The sequence below is a fragment of the Pelodiscus sinensis genome, chromosome 13, assembly GCF_052426305.1.
Source record: "Pelodiscus sinensis isolate ZL-2025 chromosome 13, ASM5242630v1, whole genome shotgun sequence".
NCBI lineage: Eukaryota > Metazoa > Chordata > Testudines > Trionychidae > Pelodiscus > Pelodiscus sinensis.
The window spans coordinates 46,531,113-46,541,018 of NC_143064.1; positions in this window are offsets into that span (position 1 = coordinate 46,531,113).

The following is a 9,906-nucleotide window of genomic DNA, read 5'->3' on the forward strand; positions in this document are numbered from 1 at the left end:
CTGCTAGGCAGTCCCCTGCTACGCGCATGGGAGGTGCTGCTGTGAGAAAGCATCTCCCGGCTTAGTCCAGGTCGGGAAGGGCACTAGTTCTGCTGAATGGGGACCCCGCTCCTGGCTCAGGTGCTGGCCTCCCTGTCTAGAGAAGGTGCCCACCTAAGACCATGTGGTGCAATGGTTAGAGCACTTGCAGCTGTGGGACATCCAAGTTTCTCCCTCTACTAGGGGACAGGCTGACGGTTTGGGCACATGCAGGTTGCAGAGGGAATGTTGTGACCCTCTGGCTGCGTCTACATTGGCGCGATCTTGCACCAAAGCGGCTGCTTTTGCGCAAAAACATGCTGCCTGTCTACACTGACGGAGTCCTTGCGCAAGTAAACTGACGTTCTAATGTGTGAAATCAGTGCATCTTGTGCAAGAGCTATGATGCTCCCACTCAGGAATAAGCCCTCTTGTGCAACTGTTCTAGCGCAAGAGGCCAGTGTAGACAGGCAACATGAATTTCTTGCGCAAGAAAGCCCAGTGGCTAAAATGGCCATCAGAGCTTTCTTGCGCAAGAGAGCGTCTCCACTGGCATGGATGCTCTTGTGCAAAAGCACATCTCTTGTGCAAAGGCACATGCCAGTGTAGACGCTCTCTTGCACAAATACTTTAAAGCAAGAACTCTTGCGTTAGAGTATTTGCGCAAGATCATGCCAATGTAGACGTAGCCATAGTGTGTGGAGAAAAGCTTAAGCAGCCCAGTAGCTTTGAGGATTCCACCCCCGTTGATTTAGCTAGAAACTTTAGTCACTTTTTAAAATGGGACCATGCTGTTGAAATCTCCAACCCCATTTGCAGGGCTGGACGGAGGCATGGGTGAGCCGGGCAGCTGCCCAGGGCGCCAACCAATGAGGGGTGCCTGATGGCAGCTATAAGGGTGTGCGGCATCCCTTACAGCTGCCATCAGGCGCCGTGCGCCCAGCTCCCGCAGCGCTGGCCCCGCAGTACCATCCAGCAGCGCCCTTTCCCCTATGGCCAGTGCACGCACCGGGCCAGGCTGGGCAGCGCATGTGCTGTGCGCCCCGGGGGCAGGCCTCGGGCTGCGTGCCAGAGGCCGTGGCCAGCGCGCGCATGTGCCCCGAGGGTGGTCCCAAGCATGCACTGTGTGCCATGGGGTGGCGCCGCGCACCCGGGCCCAGCGCACCAAAAGGGCTCAGGCCGGCCCTGCCCATATGAACTGACTTTCCCCCTGCCCTGCCCACCAATGATTTTAAAACCATGGGTTAATTTTTGCCCAGGGAAATGGTAGGATCTCATTTCCTTGCAGATGTGTAGTTAAGTGATACAAGCAGTTCCCGTTGTGCATTGAGGGTACACAGCCGGAGTACATCTGGCAGATTCTCTGCTTCTGATACTAGCTAGAAGAATGCGTGACTGGAAAACAGTCATCCAGTTCAGGAAGACTGAGACAAGGGCTTTGAGGAGGCGGAGGAGACATAAAGCAATCTCACTAACTGGAAAAAGACCAGTGACAGGACCTTAAGTAACTGTTCATGCTGTAGTGCAAAGTGCGGGGGATGAACTGGAGAATAGGATGGAATGATTTGGAGGTTGGAATGAAGAACAGGCACATATTCCACAGCTTCTCTGAAGAGAATAAAGCCTAACAAAGTACGTAGAGAGATTGTGGAATCTCCATCCCTGGAGATGTTTAAGAGCAGGTTAGACAGACACCTGTAAGGGATGGTCAAGATCAGTGGTTCTCAAATTTTTCTGCAACATGCCTCCTTTTTGATTTTTGAGAAGCCTCGTGTCCCCGTTCCCCCCCCCAAAATAGCAGCAAAACTAGAAATAGCAGAGCAGGCATTGCCCTTTCAAGGAGGCAATTGTGAAGTAATTTCACATGGTATTTTCTGAATTTTTCTACAGGACAGACAGGGCTTTTTCTTAGGGGGGGATTTACGGGGGAGGCTGAGTCAACCTGTGCTCCCCTCCCCCGGAATTTAACCTATGGTCTGGATAATACTTAGTCCTGCCAGGAGTGCCGGAGACTGAACTAGATAACATCTCAAGTCCCCTTCCAGTCCCATGGTGTGATGATGGTTCTTGTCACTCTCAGAAGGGTTTTCCAGCAAGCAAGAATAGTTGAACGTTTGGCAAACTGAATATCCATACGGGCATTTCTTAGACTATAGGGGCTCCAGAGAAGATGCCAGGGAAGCTCTATGCAGGTGCACAGGGAAGACATCATGAAGAAGTGGCTGTTACAAATGACCGTTTGGATGGCCACTCAGCACACAAGCTGGCAACTGCTGGAATGTCTCGAGTCGATGCTACTCCCATTGAAGAACGAATTTGTAACGTAAGATCCTGCAGTATTTTTAGACACATTTAACTTAGCCATAGGCCAGTTGACTTCACTGGGGCCATTCCCATAACTAAGCCTTTGTGAGATTAGAACGTCCCTAACATGAAAACATGGCATTTTAATGGCTTTAAAATTCCAAATTGGCAACAAGTACCCAAGAATTAAACTATTACGTGGAGTCTTGCCATATTTCTTACATAAGAATGACAATACTGGGTCAGATCAAAGGTCCATCTAGCCCAGTGTCCCGTCTGCTCACAGTGGCCAATACTAGGCGCCCCAGAGGGAGGGAACACAACAGGTAATCCTCGCATGACCTTTGTCCTGTCACCCATCTCCAGGTGGCTATGGATACCATTCCTGCCTGTCCTGGCTTGTTCAATAATACTGTTAATGAAACTGACCAAAGCTAGTCTTAGTAATGGAAGAAATTGATAATATGGCTTTTTTCCCCTCTAGAAAAAAATATTATTTAATATTTCTTTAGTTTGATAGTATCTGAGTTGTGACACTAGGAGAAAGGAGGTTAACAGATGTTCATCTCCTGTTATAGATGTTAATAACTAAATGTGACTTGTTAGACTATATGTAACCCTAGTGTGAAACACAGAATATCAAAATTCCTCTGATACCTTAGTAGCTTTATCACACACACACGCACTAAAGGGAAGCTTCGGATTTACATTTTGTTTAAGTACAGGCAGTCCCCGGGTTACGTACAAGATAGGGACTGTAGGTTTGTTCTTAAGTTGAATCTGTATGTATGGAGACCAGGGAGAGGGAGGGCCCCGTTCGTAATGTTACTTATGTCGGATCCGCGTAACTCGGGGACTGCCTGTACATGGCTTTATTCCCACCTGTCTCACACTCTTTACATGGCCTGTGGCAGGTCATTTAAACTCTTTGGCCAAACTTTTCCAACTTGAATGCCTGAGTTAGGCCACAAAATAAGCACCCTCGTTTTTAGAGGGTGCTGAATACACACAGCTCCAGAAATGTCAGTTTTAGACAGAAAAGTGAATATTTTAGCCTTAATGGGGTGCTGTATTTTATCTTGCTTCCAGTCTGCTGCTAAATTAGGAGAGATGCTTAAAAAGGGAAAAAAGATTCTTAGTTGCAAAATTCACCTAAATGTTTTAGCTTAATTTTCTTTTGCAGCTTTTAAGAAATAAACAAATTAGGTTAATAGCTAACACAATACTGACAATGAAAAGTCTTTTTTTTTAAAAAGCACACAGGTGAGATTAAATATACATTCAAATAAGGACACTAGCCAGAAGTCTTTAATTGTAGTTATTTCATAGGACAATATCAGAAGCAAACACTGGAAGGAAGCGATAAAATATTTTCTTTGTTTAGATTTAAATCTACCAAGCCAAAGCTCCAGATGCCCTTATGTAATTCATTACACAATAAATACCAGTGGGTCTCAGCAGCATTAAAATCAGTTCCACAGGAACTGGACCAGCCTGGCTCCTCACCTTGCCAGGAGGGATGTAAAATCCTCTTTAATCAGTTAACTGTTTAACTCATTAAATGGGATCCCATGGGGCGGTGGGGATGCTCCAACCCCTTTACCTTATGTGGCCAGGCTACCCAGGTGCCCTCTCACTTAATTGGCTAACCAGTTAAACATAACATTTGGTGAACTGGGACCAAAAGCCCACCGACAGGTTAATGTCACATCCCCCTACACAACCAAGGGATTCAGCGCATGAACTTAAAACTAGGAGCCGAGCAAAGTGTTTGTGGTTAGCAGCTTCTCGATAACCTTGCTCCCAAGGCTTCCAGATTTCAGCTTAAAGGCAGGGGTGTGCCTGCCTGTTGATGTGTCTGGATTTAAAAGTGAGCTAGCCAGCACTGAAGAGGACATGGACCTGTTTTCAGAAGCCCCTCTCGCGGGAAACCCGAGTGCAAGCACGTATAGACGTGGTGATATTCTCTCTCTCTACGCCACCAAAGCTTTGTTAAAAACAAGTCTCCCTGCTTGCACAACTTTCCATTGTAGTAATTTAAGCTGCAGATATTGCAAGAGCTGTCTCCATTCATTCTGTGCGTGGTCCTGCCATGGATGCAGGGGTCCGGACTTGTGTTCCCTCCAGCTCCCTTCCAGTTCTAGGATTCTATGGTAAGAGGAGTAATCAGGAACAGCAAATGAGTAATAAAGCAACTATTTCTATTTTGCCTATGAAGCATGTAGAACTAAGGACTCTAGGGGCATGCACAATGCACTCCTGTTAACCACAGAGTGAAGAACAGAACCCAAAGAGTCTGCAGTGGATTAAAGAGGGGCATTTTTACATTGTTTGTGATTGCATAAAATGTGTGTTTTATTCCTTCGGTTGTAAAAAATATACACTCTACAGAACTAGAATCTAAGAACTGAGAGAAATAGTATGATTCATTTAGCATATAAAAGAATAACTATTGCACGATTTCTAGGCTTGGAATGTGTGAATTGGAGGAACCATGGATCAGATGGGAGCAGCTGATTTTTAATAGATGGAAACTGTACAAAATAATATGAAACTCACACTATTTATAAACGGCATTATTTCAGCTTTTGTATCTGGTCTCCCTCTCTTTCAAATCTAATATACGTTTACCCGCTACTCTGCCTTTTTTTTAAAAAAAGTTTAATATTTACTTTCTAACAACAAATGCAATAAAAATGTATAATTTTATCATGGATTATTATAGAGTATCATTATAAATAGTCAAGTTTCTTACAATTGCTTCTCCAGTTATTGATGTGGAATGTTTTAGCCAGCTTTTTAGATATATAAGTCTCCCCTTTATAAACATCTCTTATCAGGAAGTTTTGCAAGTATTTAAAAACTTGATTCTCTCATTTTCCATTTTAGCTGTTTTTTTAGCTGCTTGTCTCTAACATTTCGAAGGGTGGTGCCATGTACAAGTCATCAAGTTAGGGCTCCAGCTTCCCACGCTAAGTACGGTCTTGGTCAGGGCCCTCTCTAATTAAAGTTTGACATGGTTTAGTTTATACTTAGTTTATAAGCATCCTTCCCCCCCTCCCCAACAAGCTCCTTTGTGCATATTGTGAAATTTCCCTCATACCAGTGTTTCTTATGCTGTTAGCCGTGGTTCTTTGTTCTTCTTGGGGGCTGAGGCTTCTAATCAGTTTCTTGTTTAGGGGTTCAGAGCCATGCACCAAATCCTATTGCTGCCCTTCTCCCCTTCAGCTGGAGTCTGGAGGCACAAGGAGTTGGTGCAGGTTCCAGAAGGCAATAGATCAAGGTCATAACAGCACAGCTGGGGTGCTGCCTTTTCCTGGACTGTTACATCCTATCCCCTCTCTCTTTCCTCTTCATTTTGACAGAAGCTGGGGGCAATATACTACCTGGGAGGTACATGGTGCCTAGGAATAGGTTCTCTGGGATGTACGAGGGGCATAGATTTTATGCTGGCTGACCCATCTGTGGACCATCCCCATGCAAACCTGCCCTTCCCGTCCCCATTCACGAATTTTATCCACAAAGGACAGCCACTCCATTAGGACTGGGGAGCAGGGGAGAGATTTAAGACACAAGTGGGAATGGGAGGCCGAAAGGGTGGCCATTTTGCACATAGGCACCCAGCTGCTACTAAAAGTTCCACCACCCTGTGGACCTTTAAAAGTCTCCCCTCCCCCTGCCCATGTGACAGCTCCCGTTCATGTGAATTTCGACAGATATGCACAAAGGGAGCTGTTCTGAATTCACAAGCAGGCTTATGAACACCACAAGCACTCCGGCCACTCCATGGAACTTAAAATACGCTGCATTTTACTACCTTAAAAAAAAGCAATGAAATGCTTTGAAATAGAACTTGCACAACCACTTTAGGTTTGCCACTGGGATTCCAGAGGCACTGGCGTGTCACCAGCGAAGTGCATGGCAGGGCATTCCAGGACTCAGATTTCAGTGGGCGCAAGTACCCAAAGGAAAGGGACTGTTACTTTCTTTGATCTGACTCTGCAAATGCTCAGTTCCAGGATTCTTACATGAGACAAGAGCCCACTGTATCTCAAGTGGCGCTGCATACACAAGTGGCTGCTTAAAAAGTGTTTGCAGGAACGGGATCAAAGCAGTGTTGAATTATCCTTATTATGTACAGTGCAGAAGTGCCGGAGCCCTGACTCATATACAGAACAGAAAGCCAGTCCCCCTACGCAACCTCTGGCCCCACTGTTTGTGGCATTCAGAATCTGGATACATTGGTCCCAGCTGCTTTTCAAAAAGATACTCCATGAGAAACTCTGCACAAGGTCAAGGCTAAAGAGCAACCCAGCCATCACTCTGGGTAAGGAATGGCGTAGAAAACAATAGAGAAAAATTCATAACACCAATACTCTGGGTAGCACTAGACTGCATTGCAGTTAAGGCTGCAGCTGTGGTTTGAATACCACAAAAGTTATGGCTCTCTCTGAGCCTCGCCATTCAGCCCGAGCTGTTTTCATAGATTCATAGAACACTAAAACTGGAAGGGACCTCGAGAGGTCATCAGATCCAGTCTCCTGCCCTCACGGCAGGACCAAGCACCATCTAGGCCAGTGTTTCGTAAACTTTTTAAGATGGAGGAACACCGAACAAGAATTTTTTTTTTTTATGAGGAACACCAAGGACTTTTTGTTGAACAAAAAACAAAACAAAACAACAACAACAGAAGAGGCCAAGGAAAAGTTATTGAGCAAAAAGAAAAGAGGGTAAAAGTTATTGAGGGGGAAAAAAGTCTCCTGTCCCTTTAAGGGTGGCCATTTTGAACTCTGTTGTTCTTCACAGCACACGATTTAAAAAACCCTGGTCTAGGCCGTCTCTGATAGCTTTCTATCCAGCCTGCTCTTACATATCTCCAGGAATGGAGATGCCACAACCTCCCTGGGCAATTGATTCCAGTGTTTAACCACCCTGACAGGAAGTTTTTCTTAATGTCCAACTTAAACCTCCCTTGCTGCAGTTTCAGCCCATTGAGTCTTGTCCTATCCTCAGAAGACAAGAACAATTTTTCTCCCTCCTCGTAACACCCTTTTAGGCACTTGAAAGCGGCTCTCATGTCATGTTTTGAGCCAGGGCGGCCAGAACACAGTCATCCCAGGGAGGGGACAATGGAAAAAGATTGGAAGGGTGACGCAAGGAACCAGAGCAGCAATGTGTTGTCCTAGTTTACCATTTGCAATTACAGGGTTGCAATGTCTAGCGCGGGACTTGAAACTGACTCACAAGAGGCACCATAGAGTTTTGAAGAAAAGGAAAAAATCACTCTGCTGTTCCGTGTGTCAGCCCCAGAGCAAGGCGTGGGGTTGGCCAGGCATGTTCTCATGTCATTGGGTCTGGATGTTCTGATGGCAGATGTAATAAGGGTGTTGTGACTGTCAGCAGGGAAGGGCTTGGGATGTTTGCTGGTGTAAGTGGATTTACAGAGACCAGACCCCAGCATAGAGATGGGTTGCAAATTCCCCACAAAGTAGGCAGAGGGTTCTGTCCTAGACAGCAGGGCCTTTGACCCAGGGAACAAGAACTAGGGACGTCACACACACAGAGTTGCAAATCTCAGCAGCACCGGTGCTGACTTCTGCTTGGTGTAGGCCTTGTTGGAGATCTAGACATAACTAGCAGCATGAGCCAAAAGCCATGCCCTGGAGCCAGCCTGGCCTTGGCAAAACAGCAACAAACTCCTGTTGCACATTCCTGACTGTAGAGAAAGGTACCAAAAAAAAAAAGCCCCAGATCTCTCAAGTAGCTGCGTAAACACATTCCTGGGCACAGGAACACAAGGATCCCTCCTACAATCAGGAGGCTCTGTGGGGGCAGGGTTGGTTTTTTTTGGACGAGAGGTACAAGGGTAGGGCTGGTAATTAACCGCAGCTGGAATGCAAAGCATACCTTGTGTGACAGACCACAGCCTGCAAACTGCAAAACTCTGCTCCAAGGCAGCCATGTTGGGAGGTGGGTTAATGCTGTCTTCTTTCCAAATTAGCCTCACCTGAACACAGCCCAGCAGCCAGGTAGAAAATAGAGGCCTAATTAGGAGGCAGCTTGAGCTGGGGTTAATTAAGCACCTGCTGCCAATCAAGGCCTCCAGATTCCTATAAAAGGCTCCCTCTCAAACAGCAGGTGGGTTTTTTTTTGGAAGGGGGTATAGAGCTCCTGTCTGTGATGAGAATGATTTGGTAAGCAGGGACCCTTGCCTCTAGGGAAATCCCAGGGCAATGAAGGGGGCTCCATGAGTCTCTGAGGTGCCCAAGTAACCGCCAAGATGTGTAGAACCCCAGGGAGCTACCAAGGGACTTTGTCACAATTGTGTGTGTCTGCGGCCTGGGAGATTCTAGTCTTTAATTCCTTTTTGTTTTCCTTCAATTGAGTCTCTGCTCTGAGGAGGGCTTGGGTGGCAGGCTGTGGTGAGGATGGAGGATTCCTCTGCTCTCTCACAGCAGCAGCTTGAAGCCAGCTGAGAGGTGTCTCTACATGACTGCTGCAGTCCCAGTGGACACAGCTAGTGACCACAGACAGGCTGTTTGAGCTTGCATGGACCATTGTCTGCACTCCCTCAAGGGAGAGCCTGGGGCGGCTGCAGCTGGGGGAGGCCCCTTTAACCCACTTCTCTCACAAGAGGGGGCACCCAGGGCTAGATTAAGTGGTGTTGGGCCCCAGGCACCTCATAGGGCTCACCCTCCGCTCCTCCTCTTCCCCTCAAGGCCCTGCCTGCTGGTCTGACCAGAAGCTAGACCATGATAAGAGCTGCTGTGGGGAGCCCTGGGCCCTCTGCCTGTCCTGGACAACATGCCCTGGGGGGCAGGGACACAGGCTGGGGTGACCCCAATGCCTTACCTAGAGCAGGGGAAGGGTCTGGGCATCCAGCTGCCTGGGTCTCCCCTACCACCCCCTGGGGTGCCCCTGGGTCCTGTTTTGGCCAGGACAGTCCCCTTTTTAAGCCCTGCCCCCGAACTCTGGACTTTGTTGGCAAAACTGGGCATCTGTCCATTGCTGGTGGGGAGGGGAAGGGTCATAGAATGGAGAGGTCATCAGGTCCAGTCCCCTGCCTCCTGACAGAACCCAGCCCCCTCTAGAATTTAGGCTTTGGGGGGATGCAGACACTTGCCTGGAGAGGGGCTCCCCCTTGCTCCCAGTCACCCTTGTCTGATTAGTCTCTGTCCCACCAAGCCAAAGGATGGCTGGCGGTGTTCACCAACCCAGCGAGCAAGGGAGCAGGGTGTGTATCTCTGGAAGAGGGAGGGTTTCAGTTGTCCAAAAGGCCCGTTTCAATAGGGAAGAAACAAATCAAAGGGAGTGAGGGGAGCAAGCCTGGGCTGGCTAGAAAATAAACAGCTGTAGGGGAAAACCAGCTATTTACAGAACACAACTGAAGGAAGCATGCACCACTGCGGCCCTTTATTTTACTGCCTTGATTGTTTGAAGGGAGTTCCAACTCCCTATCTCATTGCAATGGGTTCAGTAAAGAAATCATGTAATGATTTAAACTACTTGGCTGTGTCTAGACTGCATCCCTCTTTCGTAAAGGGATGCAAACTAGACATATCGCAATTGCAAATGAAGCGGGGA